We start from the raw sequence: 12,118 nt of genomic DNA on the forward strand, positions 1-12,118 counted from the left end.
TTGGGTCCGATCACTAAGCCAGTTATGAATCCACCTAACAGTTGCCTTGTCCATTCCATACTTAGTCATTTTTTCAATAAGGATTGTATGAGAGACTTTGTCAAATGCTTTGCTGAAGTCAAGATATACTATATCTACAGCATTTCCTTGATCCACCCAATCAGTGATACCGTCATAGAAGGAAATTAAGTTAGTCTGACATGACTTATTAGTTACAAACCCATGCTGACTCTGTTTAATCACTTCATTCTTATCCAGGTATTGACATACATGTTGTTTAATAATTTGTTCAAAGATCTTTCCTGGTATAGAAGTCAGACTCACCGGCCTATAGTTGCCTGGGTCCACCTTCTTCCCCTTTTTGAAGATAGGAACAACATTTGCTCTTCTCCAGTCTTCTGGCACTTCTCCTGTTCTCCAAGAATTTTCAAAGATTATGGAGAGGGGTTCAAAAATTTCTTCTGCTATCTCCTTCAGTACTCTGGGGTGTAATTCATCTGGACCTGGAGACTTGAATTCATACACAGAGATAGCTGCAAGGTACAAGAGGGGCGAGCAGAGAGTAGTCAGATCACAGGCAATGAGTCATACACAGGCAGGGTAGCGCAGTACAGAATCAACAGGCAAACTCACAACGAACAACAGAACCGGGTCAGAACCATATAAACAAGCTATAACAACGAACAGGCACAGGCACAAAGAGGTCTCCATACTCGGCCAAAGGCAAAAGTATAACTGACAGGGATTGGAGCTTCCCAGGGGTTTAAGAACCAAAGAGAGGCCACAATCATTAACCCCAGTTGTGCAGGTCAAAACCTGCAGTGAGCTCCAGACATTATCCCCTGACGTGCAGCTCAAAAACCTGCACTGGGATCATGACACATAATGGACTGAAGGTGTCACCTGGAGGACTTTGTGTCAGGCACCTGTGATTTTATTAATGGACTACCTCGTACGTATATTTATCTCCCTGCGTGGAGCAGATTTCTGTTAAAAAAAGTTTTCTTTAGAGCATTATATGGTCAGGGACGAACATTGTTAAAGGAAGGAAGAGTGTAGGGGGTTGCAAAGACTATCTCGGGGGTTGAAAAGACTGTCTTGTCCCCCGCACACATCCCGGTAAACTAATGGTTAAGGCTATACACTTGTTTGCTGCTATATGTATATCTTGCAATACTGTATAGTGTAATATATGCCAATAAATGTGTAGGGAAAGTGTAGTCATGTAGTTAGGCTACTAGAAGATAGTTAGAAGGGCCAGGGAGCCCATAGAGTCTGGTCGGGCTATTGAGTCCGGGACAGCAAAGTGACCCCACAACATTTAAGAGAGAAGCCCAGCTGTCCAGGACCAGGGGGCCAGAAGTACAGCAGAACTGACTTGCAGGTCGCTCTATAATGTGGCAGCTTACTACATGGGAAGATGCCCTCATGTTTGGGGCAAAACGGACAAGGGAACTCCTGAAAGTAGTAAAGCTGAACAGGGAGGATGCTGCGCTACCGGTCAAGATGGGATGACCCGGGTACAAACTGAAGGATATAGGATAGAGCACATGGAAAATGAAGAATGTGAACTGTGCAGAACTCCGTGTTGATACTGTAACTGATGTGGATGTGTTGCGACTGAAAACAAGTAAATTTCTACATTTAAAGTTGGAATTGGACTGTCTCTTTATGTGAAGAAGTGTCTCTGCATCTAAAGGAGGCCTCTGAGAACCAGGCAAGTGAGACAGTGAGACTTTATACATGTGGTGCGGGTGGCCAGGACACATTAAACCAGACACCTTGGTGGGCCATGACTACCGCCCTGGCTGACGCTCACATAACCTCTTAATTTGGCCTCACTGGTGATCTCGCATATCTGACTTTGGGTCAGAACAAAAACAGCTACAACAAGAATGATCACTAATAGACCATTCTGACCCAATGCAGTATCATGTTAGCAGCACAGCTGCTGTTTACATGGGGTGATGTGCCGCTGAGAACAAAGATTTTTGTTCCAGTATAAACAATCCAATCGCTCGATAAATGAGTATTGTGCTGCTTGTTCATTGGGCGATTTCTGACATGTTTACACTTGTGTACTCTTGACAGTGCTTCGAGTATTTATAAATGTGGATGTTACATACACACACCGTATGTGACACAAACAGTGTATGTTACACACACATATGGATCACCCACCAGGGCCATGGGAATATGGGAATACTCAGTACCAGGCCACTTCTTAAAGGGGAAGTGTCACAGCAGCAGTGACTCAGTCCATGGCCCTGGGCGTCCAATAAAAGGGATATTGAAAAAGGGATAATAAAGTTTGTAATAAAGTGTTCGTGATGCCACACGTGGTATTTGGTCAGGGGACCAACGCTGCAATGCAGATCCTCTGGGGTGATGATAGGGCAGCAAAGTTGATTAAGCTCTCGACGAGTAGGGCTGTGTCCTAGGGCAGTTAGGATGATAAAGGTGTTGTTGGTGGTGAGTATGGTTCAGGGCAGGTGACGCAGGAATGATTCAGAAGACACAGTAGGGTGCAGTTTCCTTTAACTTTTACTGAGCAGTGCAGGTACAGTCCGGGGCTCAGGTTACAGATGGTTCTGGAGCCGGTCAGCCTGGAAGCAATTTGAGAATTTCCTTAGTCAGGTGGGTTGTGAGGCCTCCTTTCTAGCACTATTCTCTGTGGTGCTTGCTGCTGTAAACTCTATTCAAGTCCCTCTTTCTGTCTGATGCTTAGGTAGAACTCCACCTGCATGACAGGCGGCTAGAGCCTATTTCAGGGTTCGTTCTTGTCTGGCGTCTCTGGCTCACACGTGCTGCTGTGTCGTCGAGTATCAGTAGGGGACAGAGGATCTGCGGTCTTCTGCCCTCCGGATTCTGCTGCCTTGACTTTAGTACCCACACACAGCCTCGGGCTCCCGTGCCCGATCACTGGCACTCAAGCCTGGGGTGAGCTCAGATGGAGCGCCTATCCCCAGCTTCTCTCCACATGTCCTCTCTCAACCTTGTTCAGACTCTAAGTCTCTCCACTAGCTTCCTTCTGACCAGAGAGAGCAGCTCCCCTGAAGTCAGGTTTAGAGCTCTCAGCTGGCCTGGAGCAGGAACTGTGTTGTATGCTGGAACTACTTGGTAAGGGGATTCCTTCTTTGCTTCCAGGCATGACATCACTCCCCACTGGAGGGAGGCAAGGCCATTGTGGCAACCAAACTCCTGGGGTGCCACACACACACTGAATGTAACACACATATTTATATGCAAAACACATACACGCATATATATATATGTATACACAGAACACATAGACACTTGTATACACAGAACACATACAAACACACACACAAACATGTACAGTGGGGCAAAAAAGTATTTAGCTAGTCAGCAATAGTGCAAGTTCCACCACTTAAAAAGATGAGAGGCGTCTGTAATTTACATCATAGGTAGACCTCAACTATGGGAGACAAACTGAGAAAAAAAAATCCAGAAAATCACATTGTCTGTTTTTTTTTCATTTTATTTGCATATTATGGTGGAAAATAAGTATTTGGTCAGAAACAAAATTTCATCTCAATACTTTGTGATATATCCTTTGTTGGCAATGACAGAGGTCAAACGTTTTCTGTAAGTCTTCACAAGGTTGCCACACACTGTTGTTGGTATGTTGGCCCATTCCTCCATGCAGATCTCCTCTAGAGTAGTGATGTTTTTGGCTTTTCGCTTGGCAACATGGACTTTCAACTCCCTCCAAAGGTTTTCTATAGGGTTGAGATCTGGAGACTGGCTAGGCCACTCCAGGACCTTGAAATGCTTCTTACGAAGCCACTCCTTCGTTGCCCTGGCGGTGTGCTTTGGATCATTGTCATGTTGAAAGACCCAGCCACGTTTCATCTTCAATGCCCTTGCTGATGGAAGGAGGTTTGCACTCAAAATCTCACGATACATGGTCCCATTCATTCTTTCATGCACCCGGATCAGTCGTCCTGGCCCCTTTGCAGAGAAACAGCCCCAAAGCATGATGTTTCCACCACCATGCTTTACAGTAGGTATGGTGTTTGATGGATGCAACTCAGTATTCTCTTTCCTCCAAACACGACAAGTTGTGTTTCTGCCAAACAGTTCCAGTTTGGTTTCATCAGACCATAGGACATTCTCCCAAAACGCCTCTGGATCATCCAAATGCTCTCTAGCAAACTTCAGACGGGCCCGGACATGTACAGGCTTAAGCAGTGGGACACGTCTGGCACTGCAGGATCTGAGTCCATGGTGGCGTAGTGTGTTACTTATCGTAGGCCTTGTTACATTGGTCCCAGCTCTCTGCAGTTCATTCACTAGGTCCCCCCGCGTGGTTCTGGGATTTTCGCTCACCGTTCTTGTGATCATTCTGACCCCACGGGGTGGGATTTTGCGTGGAGCACCAGATCGAGGGAGATTATCAGTGGTCTTGTATGTCTTCCATTTTCTAATTATTGCTCCCACAGTTGATTTCTTCACTCCAAGCTGGTTGGCTATTGCAGATTCAGTCTTCCCAGCCTGGTGCAGGGCTACGATTTTGTTTCTGGTGTCCTTTGACAGCTCTTTGGTCTTCACCATAGTGGAGTTTGGAGTCAGACTGTTTGAGGGTGTGCACAGGTGTCTTTTTATACTGATAACAAGTTTAAACAGGTGCCATTACTACAGGTAATGAGTGGAGGAAAGAGGAGACTCTTAAAGAAGAAGTTACAGGTCTGTGAGAGCCAGAAATCTTGATTGCTTGTTTCTGACCAAATACTTATTTTCCACCATAATATGCAAATAAAATGAAAAAAAACAGACAATGTGATTTTCTGGATTTTTTTTTCTCAGTTTGTCTCCCATAGTTGAGGTCTACCTATGATGTAAATTACAGACGCCTCTCATCTTTTTAAGTGGTGGAACTTGCACTATTGCTGACTGACTAAATACTTTTTTACCCCACTGTATATAGAGAGCATATACAGTACAATCGCACATGTATACACCAAGCACACACATATGTAGAAACAGAGCACATACACACGTATAAGTGCTCACAGAGTACATACACATATGCATGTCTGCACAGAGCACATAGACACACAGTGGCATGTAAAAGTTTGGGCACCCCTGGTCAAAATTACTGTTATTGTGATCAGTTAAGCAAGTTGAACATGAAAAGGCCTAAAGTTAAAGATGACACATTTCCTATCCTTAGTATTTTCAGAAAAAAAAATGTTCATTCTTTTTCATTTTAAAAATTACAAAAAGAAAAATGGACATATGTAAAAGTTTGGACACCCTTGTAAATTTATTTGCTCAGATAACTTTGACCAATGCTTCAGACCTTAATTAGCCTGTTACGGATATGGCTTGTTCACTATCATCATTACGAAAGGCAAGTAATGCAAATTTCCCAGCTTTATAAAAACCCAGCCTGCTCTATCATTGAGCCAAAAAACCCGCTGCTATGGATACTTTATATACTTCTATGCAGCTTCCTAACACTCTAAATAAAAAAATGGTGGAGGAGAAGGCTATAAGAAGATGGTAAAGTGTTTTCAAATTGCCCTTTCCTCAGTTCGAAATGGAATTAAGAAATGGCAGTTAATAGGCACAGTGGAGGTCAAGATAGGGTCAGGAAGACCAAGCAAAATTTCAGTGAGAATTAGGGTTGGAGCTAGAATTGAGGTGTTTCCACTATTTAGGCACATCAGGGGGTCTCCAAATGTGACATGGCGCCACCATTGATTCCAGCCAATTTTGCGTTCAAAAAGTCAAATGGTGCTCCCTCCCTTCTGAGCCCAGACGTGTGCCCAAAATAGTGGTTTACCCCAACATATGGGGCATCAGCGTACTCAGGACAAATTGCACACCAACATTGGGGGTCTAATTTCTCCTGTTACCCTTGGGAAAATAAAACAATTGGGGGCTAAAAAATCACTTTTGTGAAAAAAAAAATGATTTTTTATTTTCATGGCTCTGCGTTATAAACTTCTGTAAAGCACTTGGGGGTTCAAAGTGCTCACCACACATCTAGATAAGCTCCTTGGGGAGTCTAGTTTCCAAAATGGGGTCACTTGTGGGGGGTTTCTACTGTTTAGGCACATCAAGGGCTCTGTAAACGCAACATGACGCCCGCAGAACATTCCATCAAAGTCTGCATTCCAAAAAGGCGCTCCTTCCCTTCCGAGCTCTCCCATGCGACCAAACAGGGGGTCCCCCCACATATGGGGTATCAGTGTACTCAGGACAAATTGCACAGCAACTTTTGTGGTCCAATTTCTCCTGTTAGCCTTGTGAAAATAAAAAAATAGTGGGATAAAAAAATCATTTTTGAGGCATAAAAATGATTTTTTATTTTCACTGCTCTGCGTTATAAACTTCTGTGAAGCATTTCGGGGCTCAAAGTGCTCACCACACATCTAGATAAGTTCCTTAAGGGTTCTAGTTTCCAAAATGGTGTCACTTCAGGGGGGTTCACTGTTTAAGCACATCAGGGGCTCTCCAAATGTGACATGGCTCCAATCTCAATTCCAGGCAATTCTGCATTGAAAAAGTCAAACGGTGCTCCTTCCCTTCTGAGCTCTGTTGTGCGCCCAAACAGTGGTTTACCAACCCATCCGGGGTATTGGCGTACTCAAGACATATTGCACAACAATATTGGAGGTCTAATTTCTCCTGTTATCCTTGTAAAAATAAAAATTTGGGGGCGAAAAGATCATTTTTGTGGAAAAAATGTTTTTCTTATTTTCACGGCTCTACGTTATAAACTTCTGTGAAGCACTTGGAGGTTCAAAGTGCTCACCATACATCTAGATAAGTTCCTTAAGGGGTCTAGTTTCCAAAATGTGGTAACTTGTTGGGGGTTTCCACTGTTTAGGCACATCAGGGGCTCTGCAAACGCAACTTGGAGTCCAATCTCAATTCCAGCCAATTCTGCATTGAAAAAGTCAAACAGTGCTTCTTCCGTTCCAAGCCCTGCCGTGCACCCAAACAGTGGTTTACGCCCACATATGGGGTATCGGCATATTCAGGAAAAATTACACAATAAGTTTTCATTTTCTCTTTTTACTCTTGTGAAAATAAAAAAAATTGGTTCTGAGGTAATATGTTTGTAAAATAAAGTTAAATGTTATTTTTTTCCTTTCACATTGCTTCAGTTTCTGTGAAGCACGTAAAGGGTTAATAAACTTTTTGAATGTGGTTTTGAGCACCTTGAGGGGTGCAGTTTTTAGAATAGTGTCACTTTTGGGTATTTTCTGTCATATTGACCTCTCAAAGTGATTTTAAAAGTGATGCGGTCCCTAAAAAAATGGTTTTGTAAATTTTGTTGTAAAAATGAGAAATCACTGGTCAACTTTTAACCCTTATAACTTCCTAACAAAAAAAAGTTTTGTTTCCAAAATTGTGCTGATGTAAAGCAGACATTTGGGAAATGTTATCTATTAAATATTTTTTGTGACACATCTCTCTAATTTAGGGGCATAAAAATTAAAATTTTGAAAATTGCAAAATTTTTAAAATTTTCACCATATTTCCATTTTTTTCATAAATAAACACAAGTCATATCAAAGAAATTTTACCACTATCATGAAGTAAAATATGTCGCAAAAAAGCATTTTCAGAATCAGTGGGATCCGTTAAAGCGTTCAAGAGTTATAACTAGAGTTGAGCGATACCGTCCGATACTTCAAAGTATCGTATCGGATGGTATCGGCCGATCTTTAAAAAAAGTATCGGTATCGCCGATTCCGATACCGGAAGTCCCATTCAAGTCTATGGGACTTCCGGTATCGGAATAAGAAAAACCCTTTCCTGCCCTTGTACAGCCTCTCTGGGGTCTGTACGGGCCTTTCGGGGGGCTGTGCCGGCCTGCCAGGGGGTCTGTGCAGGCTCCGGTGGTCTGTGCCGGCCTGCCGGTGGTCTGTGCAGGCTCCGGGGGGCTGTGCCGGCCTGCCGGGGGGCTGTGCCGGCCTGCCGGGGGGCTGTGCCGGCCTGCCGGGGGGCTGTGCAGGCTCCGGGGGGCTGTGCCGGCCTGCCGGGGGGCTGTGCCGGCCTGCCGGGGGGCTGTGCAGGCTCCGGGGGTCTGTGCAGGCATCGTCCGATGGGACTACAAGTCCCATCCGGCGATGCCTGCTACCATGACAGTGATTGACACATTAGCCAATGATGGGACAGTAGTAGTCCCATCATCCGGCTAATGTGTTGAATGTAAAAAAAAAAAAAAAAAAAAAAAATTACATGCTACATACATACAACATGCATACTACATACATGCTACATTCATACTACATACTACATACATGCTACATTCATACTACATAAATACTACATGCAACATACATACTACATATATACTATATGCATGCTACATACATACTGCATGCTACATACATACCACATATATACTACATACATACTACATGCATGCTACATGCATGCTACATGCTACATACATAACACATATATACTACATGCATGCTACATACATACTACATGCTACATACTACATATATACTACATGCATGCTACATACTACATGCTACATACATACTACATATATACTACATGCATGCTACATACATACTGCATGCTACATGCATGCTACATACATACTACATACATGCTACATACATACTACATATATACTACATACATACTACATACATACTACATGCATGCTACATACATACTACATGCTACATACATACTACATATATACTACATACATACTACATATATACTACATGCATGCTACATACATACTACATGCTACATACATACTACATATATACTACATACATACTACATACATGCTACATACATACTGCATGCTACATACATACTACATACATACTACATACATACTACATGCATGCTACATACATACTACATGCATGCTACATACATACTACATGCATGCTACATGCATTGTACATACATACTACATGCTACATACATACCACATATATACTACATACATACAATACATTCATACAATACATACATAGACATACAGTACATATAACATAGAGTAACATACTTACCAATACTTGTCACATTGTTCCCCGAAGCCATTGTCTTTTCCGGGATAAATATTAACATAACAAACCACAAAAATACTCACCCACGATCCGAAGCAGTCCACGAGTGTGTCCCACGACGATCTTGGGTAGAGAACTGCAGCATCAGATGATGCTGCCGTTCTCTACGGGCTGCAGGAATCCAATGACGGAAGGTAGGTATCCTTCCGCACTGTATTCCTCCGCCACTTAAAAAAAAAAAAGTCCCTAGTCTCACTTTATGCCATTGCTGCGTGGGAAATTCCCACACAGCAATGGCATAAAGTGAGACTAGGGACTTTTTTTTTTTAAGTGGCGGAGGAATACAGTGCGGAAGGATACCTACCTTCCGTCATTGGATTCCTGCAGCCCGTAGAGAACGGCAGCATCATCTGATGCTGCAGTTCTCTACCCAAGATCGTCGTGGGACACACTCGTGGACTGCTTCGGATCGTGGGTGAGTATTTTTGTGGTTTGTTATGTTAATATTTATCCCGGAAAAGACAATGGCTTCGGGGAACAATGTGACAAGTATTGGTAAGTATGTTACTCTATGTTATATGTACTGTATGTCTATGTATGTATTGTATGAATGTATTGTATGTATGTAGTATATATGTGGTATGTATGTAGCATGTAGTATGTATGTAGCATGCATGTAGCATGCATGTAGTATGTATGTAGCATGCATGTAGTATGTATGTAGCATGTATGTAGTATGTATGTAGTATGTATGTAGCATGCAGTATGTATGTAGCATGTATGTAGTATGTATGTAGTATATATGTAGTATGTATGTAGCATGTAGTATGTATGTAGCATGCATGTAGCATGCATGTAGTATGTATGTAGCATGCATGTAGTATGTATGTAGTATGTATGTAGTATGTATGTAGCATGCAGTATGTATGTAGCATGTATGTAGTATGTATGTAGTATATATGTAGTATGTATGTAGCATGCATGTAGTATGTATGTAGTATGTATGTAGCATGCAGTATGTATGTAGCATGTATGTAGTATGTATGTAGTATATATGTAGTATGTATGTAGCATGCATGTAGTATGTATGTAGTATGTATGTAGCATGCAGTATGTATGTAGCATGTATGTAGTATGTATGTAGTATATATGTAGTATGTATGTAGCATGCATGTAGTATGTATGTAGTATGTATGTAGCATGCAGTATGTATGTAGCATGTATGTAGTATGTATGTAGTATATATGTAGTATGTATGTAGCATGCATGTAGTATGTATGTAGCATGCATGTAGTATGTATGTAGTATATTATTTTTTTTTTATTTTTTTTTTTAACATTTAACACATTAGCCGGATGATGGGACTACTACTGTCCCATCATTGGCTAATGTGTCAATCACTGTCATGGTAGCAGGCATCGCCCGATGGGACTTGTAGTCCCATCGGACGATGCTTGCACAGACCCCCGGACATCAGCACAGCCCCCCGGCAGGCCGGCACAGCCCCCCGGCAGGCCGGTACAGACCCCCACAGGGTGCACAGACCACCGGCAGGCCGGCACAGCCCCCCAGCAGGCCGGTACAGACCCCGGGCAGTCCACACAGCCCCCCGGCAGGCCGGCACAGCCCCCCGGCAGGCCGGCAGAGACCCCCGGAGGGCCCGAAATGACGGCGCATCATGATGCGCACACACCGCGCATCATGATGACGTCAGGCCGTCAATCAACTGAACTTCCGATTCCGATGCCGAATTCCGATATTGAAAAAATATCGGAAGTCGGTATCGGAATTCCGATACAGCAAGTATCGGCCGATACCCGATACTTGCGGTATCGGAATGCTCAACACTAGTTATAACCTCATAAAGTGACAATGGTCAGAAATGTAAAAATTGGCCTGGTCAATAAGCTGCAAATTGGCTCTGTCACTAAGGGGTTAACCAGGCTTAATGTCAGCTTCCAATAGCAAGTAAGTTAACATTAACCCCTTATTACCCCTTATGCCACCACTACACGGCAATGGGAAGAGAGCGGGTAAGTGCCAGAATTGGTGCATCTTACAGATGCGCCTTTTCTGGGGTGGCTGGGGGCAGATATTTTTAGCCGAGGGGGGGCCAAAAACAATGGTCCCTCTCTTGGCTATTAATATCTGTCCTCAGTCACTGGCGTGCCCTCTCTTGCCGAGAAAATTGGGCAGGAGCCCATGCCAGTTTTTTTCCGTGAATTAATCCTTTAATTTAACACCTACAGCTCCAAAATTTTACACACATACACTACTAACATTGTTAGTGGGGGAAATATAAAAAAATAACGGATATGCAATGGTTTACTGTATGTAAACCATGTCTCATATCCTGTCAGGTTCTGTAATGATTTTACAGAAGCCGACAATTGAATTATCGGCTAATTCTGCTATCTATATCTCTGTGAAATATAAATATATATATATATGTGTGTGTCTCACTGACATATATACTGTATATATAGACTGTATATATGTTTTCACGAATATTTGAGGCTATGAACCCATTATATGTCCATTTTGCAAGCCGGAGAGAAAATCTCACCGTACTGATGCCATACAGATGCCACACAGATATTTTGATGCAAGGAAATTGCATCCTCGCATCAAAAACGGATTAGATACGGATCACTGTTCATGAAACATTGATGCGATTCCCGGCCGTAAAAGCGGACCGATTTTTATACGTTATGTGTGACTCCACCCTTAGACTAACATCCAGTATAATCCAAACCTTCTACTTCAGTCTGCAAGACTTTACTCATGCTGTACCAGTTTTCTGGAATGCACTGCCCTGGATTATCTGATTAATACAAGGCCCCCACATATTTAAACATCTTTTAAAAACATCTCTTTAGACTGGTCTATCACCTAACTTCAGTAATCAAACTCTTCCCTGTTCCCTCTTTGTAAATTTTCCTCAGAATCTGATCCCTTCTATTCATATGTCGACACATCCTCCATGCACCAAATAGCACTTGGTAACTGTTATTAGACAGAATATAAGCAGCATATTTGAAATGTTATGAATAAAAATCCAGAAAATTGGGTTAATTCAATAAAAATAATCA

General features: G+C 42.6%; 1 long non-coding RNA gene across 1 annotated transcript in view; it reads right to left on the bottom strand.

Annotated features, from left to right (window-relative positions):
- Nucleotides 1-248: 248 nt before the first annotated feature.
- LOC141091313 (uncharacterized) overlaps nt 249-12,118 on the bottom strand; it is a 296,273-nt gene continuing 284,403 nt past the window's right edge. Inside the window, exon 3 of the long non-coding RNA XR_012232484.1 lies at nt 249-533. This is a non-coding gene — a long non-coding RNA (uncharacterized lncRNA). The remainder of the gene's footprint in view (nt 534-12,118) is intronic.

This window comes from Dendrobates tinctorius, unplaced genomic scaffold (assembly GCF_039654945.1).
Source record: "Dendrobates tinctorius isolate UK_male_01 unplaced genomic scaffold, ASM3965494v1 ptg000051l, whole genome shotgun sequence".
In the NCBI taxonomy this organism is placed as follows: Eukaryota; Metazoa; Chordata; class Amphibia; order Anura; family Dendrobatidae; genus Dendrobates; species Dendrobates tinctorius.